Below are 4,513 nucleotides of genomic sequence, written 5' to 3' on the forward strand. Positions count from 1 at the left end.
TGAATCTTTCCGTGAGTCACGCATGGATCAAAGCATTGAATAGTACATAACAAGTTACACAATTTTTATTTGTCCAGTAAAATAATATTATCTCCATATTAACATCACAGTTTTTCTCAAAGTACCATGGAGAAGATAGGTTTTTATAAAGCATACAGAGTCTGGTGTTGGTAGTAACCCTTGTAATCTAATTACTCAGAAGACTGAGATCAGAGGATCATGCTTTGAAACTAGCCTAAGCAGAGAAAGCCAGGAGAGTTTTATGTCCAATCACCATCAAAACAAAAAAGCTAGATGAGTAGCTCTGGCTCAAGTGGTAGAGCACTAGCCTTGAGCAAAGAAGCTTGGGGCAATGCCTAGGCCTTGAGTTCAAGCCCCAGGAACACACACACACACACACACACACACACACACACACACACACACACACACACACACACACACAAAGCAAATTGATCTTTATGGAAATTGTTTTGTTCCCTCAATCCAACTTTTCTGCAAGTTTAAGTTGTTTCCAAATAAAAAAAATAAATAAAAACAAGCCCTTACAAACAACTAGCATCACAATCCATTTAAGAATGGGCAGTGGGTTTTGTTTGAGGCAGCTTAGATAGGTTTCTGTTGTCCTCTATCAGCCTTCTAGTGCTGGAGGATATACGCAGGTACCACAATGTCTGGCCTTATTTGAGATTCTGGAACAAAGAAGTGGTTCTTGGATAGGGCAAGCAGGGGGACACACAAAGGGAGAGAGGGCAAATGAGCAAATGCAGTCATTATATGCAATGTACATTGTGTAAAATTTGAACTCTAACTTGAGGATAAGGATGGGCTGAGGAAGGATGAGAGAAAATGGTGGAAAGAGTGACATTGATCAAGATGCACTGTGCTTCTACCCTGACTTACGGAACTGAAACTCCTTAAGGGATAATAAATTAGAAAAAGAACTGCATCATTGCACTTAGCAACATTTTGAGTATTTGAACACAGATTTTTGTTGAAGCAAATGAGTAGATCTTAGCATCTAGGCTCTAAAACTTACTGATGCTTTCTATTTTACTAAGCACACAGCTATACCTATGTGCAGGGCTATGCATAGAGGATGTAGTTGAGAAATGATGTCTGTACCTCCCCAGTAAAACTCCACAAGTCCTGATGTAGGTGCTCTTGCACTTCCCTCCTCCCTGTCAGGTACCATGTCAACTATCTGACTTGTCCTCCTCACTTAAACATCAAGGCTTGGATGTCAATGCTAGCAGCTCATGAGAGGCTCTCCCTTCTTTCTAAATAAACAAATTAGTTCTGGATACAGATTAGGCATCAGAGCCCTTGGAAACAGTATTCAGATTTTGCTATATTAAGGACTGTTTGGAGGACAGTACTCTTTTACAGGCATTAATTACTAGCAAAATTAATTACTAGTAAAAATCAGTAATTTCTAATTTCTTAGCTTATAAATCAGAAAATTCAGGTACAGTTCATCCTAAGGGATCATGGGATCCACAACCCAGATTTATCCAAGTTTCAACTGGCAAATAATTTGGAAATAATTTTGTGCAGGAAATGGAAATAAGAGTTTTTTCTTTGTTGCTATTCTTTTCTTTTCTCTTCTTTTTTATCTATGTTATATATATATGTATGTATGTATGTATGTATGTATGTATGTATGTATGTATTTATCTATCTATCTACCCACCATATTTTTGTTGGAGATGGGACTTGAATTCTGTGCCTGGCCATTTTTCCTGAGCTCTTCTCCTCAAGGTTACGCTCTACCAGTTGAACCACAGCACACCTTCCTGGGGGTGTATTGGTGATAAGAGTCTCACTGCCTTTCTTGCCTTGGTTGGCTTTGAACCGAGATCCTCATATCTCAGCCTCCTGAGTAGCTAGAATTATATGCATGAACCACTAGCACCTGGCTTCCTTTATTTCTCTTTTTCAATTAAGTATTTTTTGTGTGAAATGTTGTACAGAGAGGTTACAGTTTCATGAGCAAGGTAAGGAATACATTTCTTATCCAGGAATACATTTCTTATCTAGCATTATTGCCTCCTTTGGTTTTTCTCCTACCATCCCTTTCCTCCCACCTCCTTAGCTATAACCCCAACCCCACCACCCCACCCTCTAAATTGTAAAGTTCATTTTTCCACATAGCTTTTTGTACATTTCATTGTTGCAATCAGTCAATCTATCTTTGGGAAGAAAAAGAGGACACGTTAATGGAAGGGCAAAGGGTGAAAAACGTAGCAATTCTCTAGGCACTCTGTTGAAAATGAATTGTACAACTTGTGAGTGAACATGGGAGAGAAAAATCGAAGGAAACAAGGGATGACATTGTCCAAAAAGAAACATACTCTTTACTTGACTCATGTGCTTGTAACCCCTTTGTACATCACTTTTACAATAAAAATAAAAAGTTAAGAATACTATATCTGTTGAAATATACAGGCATTTTTGGTTGTCATTGGTTAACAACAGCATCAAATTACTTTTTATGTTTTTATACTTTCAAATTTTTGATTTTGAAATATTTTTTGTAAAGATGCTGTACAGAGGAGTTATAGTTACATCAGTAAGGTAAGCAGCACATTTCTTGTTGAGCATTGTTATTTCCTCCTTATTTCTCTTTTATTATCCCTTCTCTCCCCATCTCCCCCACTCCTACCTTCAACAAACTTGTAAAGTGTCTTGTGAGTATCATTGTTGCAATGGGCCATCCTGTGTCCTGGTTTCAACATTTCCTATTCCCCTTTCCCTCCCCAAATTAGATAAATATATATACAAGATGCAAAGTACCAAATCAAATACAATGACAACAGAGTTACACCACAGGAAGAAGAACAGATGAAAGAAACAAAAACCAAAACCACATTGTATTTTAAAATAAGAACCAAAACCCAAAAACCACTTGTGTCCACATCTTGGGGTTCATTTCTCTCTGCATCATCTTATATAGTCATGTATACAAAGATTTTGAGCTTTGACGCTCATCTGATAAGATTATTCTAGACATATACTCATTATTGCAAAAAAGGAAAATCATGAGATATATTTCTTTGGGTCTAGTTTGGGTCTAGTTTACTTCACTTAATATGATTTTTTTCCCAAGTCTTTTCATTTCTGACCAAATGGGACCGTGTCATTATTTCTTTTTTTTAATTTAATTTAATTTTATTTTATTTTTGTGAACATACTATACAGAGGGGTTACAATTTCATGGGCAGGATATTGCGTACATTTTTTTATCAAGCATTGCAGCCTCCTCCTTTGTTTACACTTCACATCCCTTCCCAGCCTCTCCCCCCCACCCCCTACCCAATTCTCCCCCCCCCCCCCCCCCCCCCCCCCCCGCCAATATTGGAAAGCTCGTTTTCGACATGACAACTTGTACTTCTCATTGCTGCAACAGGTCCACCTGTATCCTTAAACGACTTGTTTTTCCCCATCTCCTCCACAAATTATACTGACATCAAATATAGTGAAAGCAGGGGTTATACTCTGGGGGAGGGACATACAAAGCAACAAAGAGATAATCTTATAAATGCGTTAGAAACAAATACATGAAAGAAAAAAAACATTAAAATACATATCTAAGGGTTCGTTTTCCTAACATCCAATTATCTGACCTTTTCCGCTTGACTCATACATATAGTAGATATTGCAAATAAGGGAAACCATGGGACCTATGTTTCTTTGGGCCTGGCTTACTTCACTTAATATAATTTTTTCCAAATTTTTCCATTTCCTAACAAATGGGGCAATGTCATTCTTTCTGATGGAGGCATAGAATTCCATTATGTATATATACCACATTTTCTTGATCCATTCATCTACTGAGGGGCATCTGGGTGGGTTCCATATCTTAGCTATAGTAAATAATGCTTCAATAAACATAGTTGTGCTGGTAGCTTTAGTGTGGTCTTGTTTGTAAACATTTGGGTAAATGCCTAAGAGTGGGATTGCTGAGTCATAGGGGAGCTCTATGTGAAGTCTTTTGAGGAACCTCCATACCGCTTTCCAAAGTGGTTGAACAAGTTTACATTCCCACCAACAATGAAGTAAGGTTTCCTTCTGTCCACATCCCCTCTAGCATCTGTTGTTAATAGAGTTCTTGATTATAGCCATTCTAACTGGGGTGAGGTGGTATGTTAATGTTTTGATACGCATTTTTTTTTATGGCTAGGGAGGTTGAGCATTTCTTCATGTGTCTATTGGCCATCCTTCTTTCTTCTTCAGAGAAGTTTCTCTTTAAGTCTTTAGCCCACTTATTTATTGGGCAGTTGTGTCTTTGAGGATTTCTTGTTGGAGGATTTAATTTTTTGAGTTCTTAGTATATTTTAGATATGAGACTCTTGTGCATTGTATGGCTAGTGAAGATCTTCTCCCAGTCTGTGGGCTTTCTAATGATCTTGCTAGCTATGTCCTTTGCCATGCAGAAGCTCTGTAACTTCATGCAATCCCATTTGTCCCACCTTTCTTTGATTTGTTGTGCTTCTGGGTCTCTATTAAGAAA

The sequence above is a fragment of the Dipodomys spectabilis genome, unplaced genomic scaffold (assembly GCF_019054845.1).
Source record: "Dipodomys spectabilis isolate Male_0828 unplaced genomic scaffold, ASM1905484v1 ptg000112l, whole genome shotgun sequence".
In the NCBI taxonomy this organism is placed as follows: Eukaryota; Metazoa; Chordata; class Mammalia; order Rodentia; family Heteromyidae; genus Dipodomys; species Dipodomys spectabilis.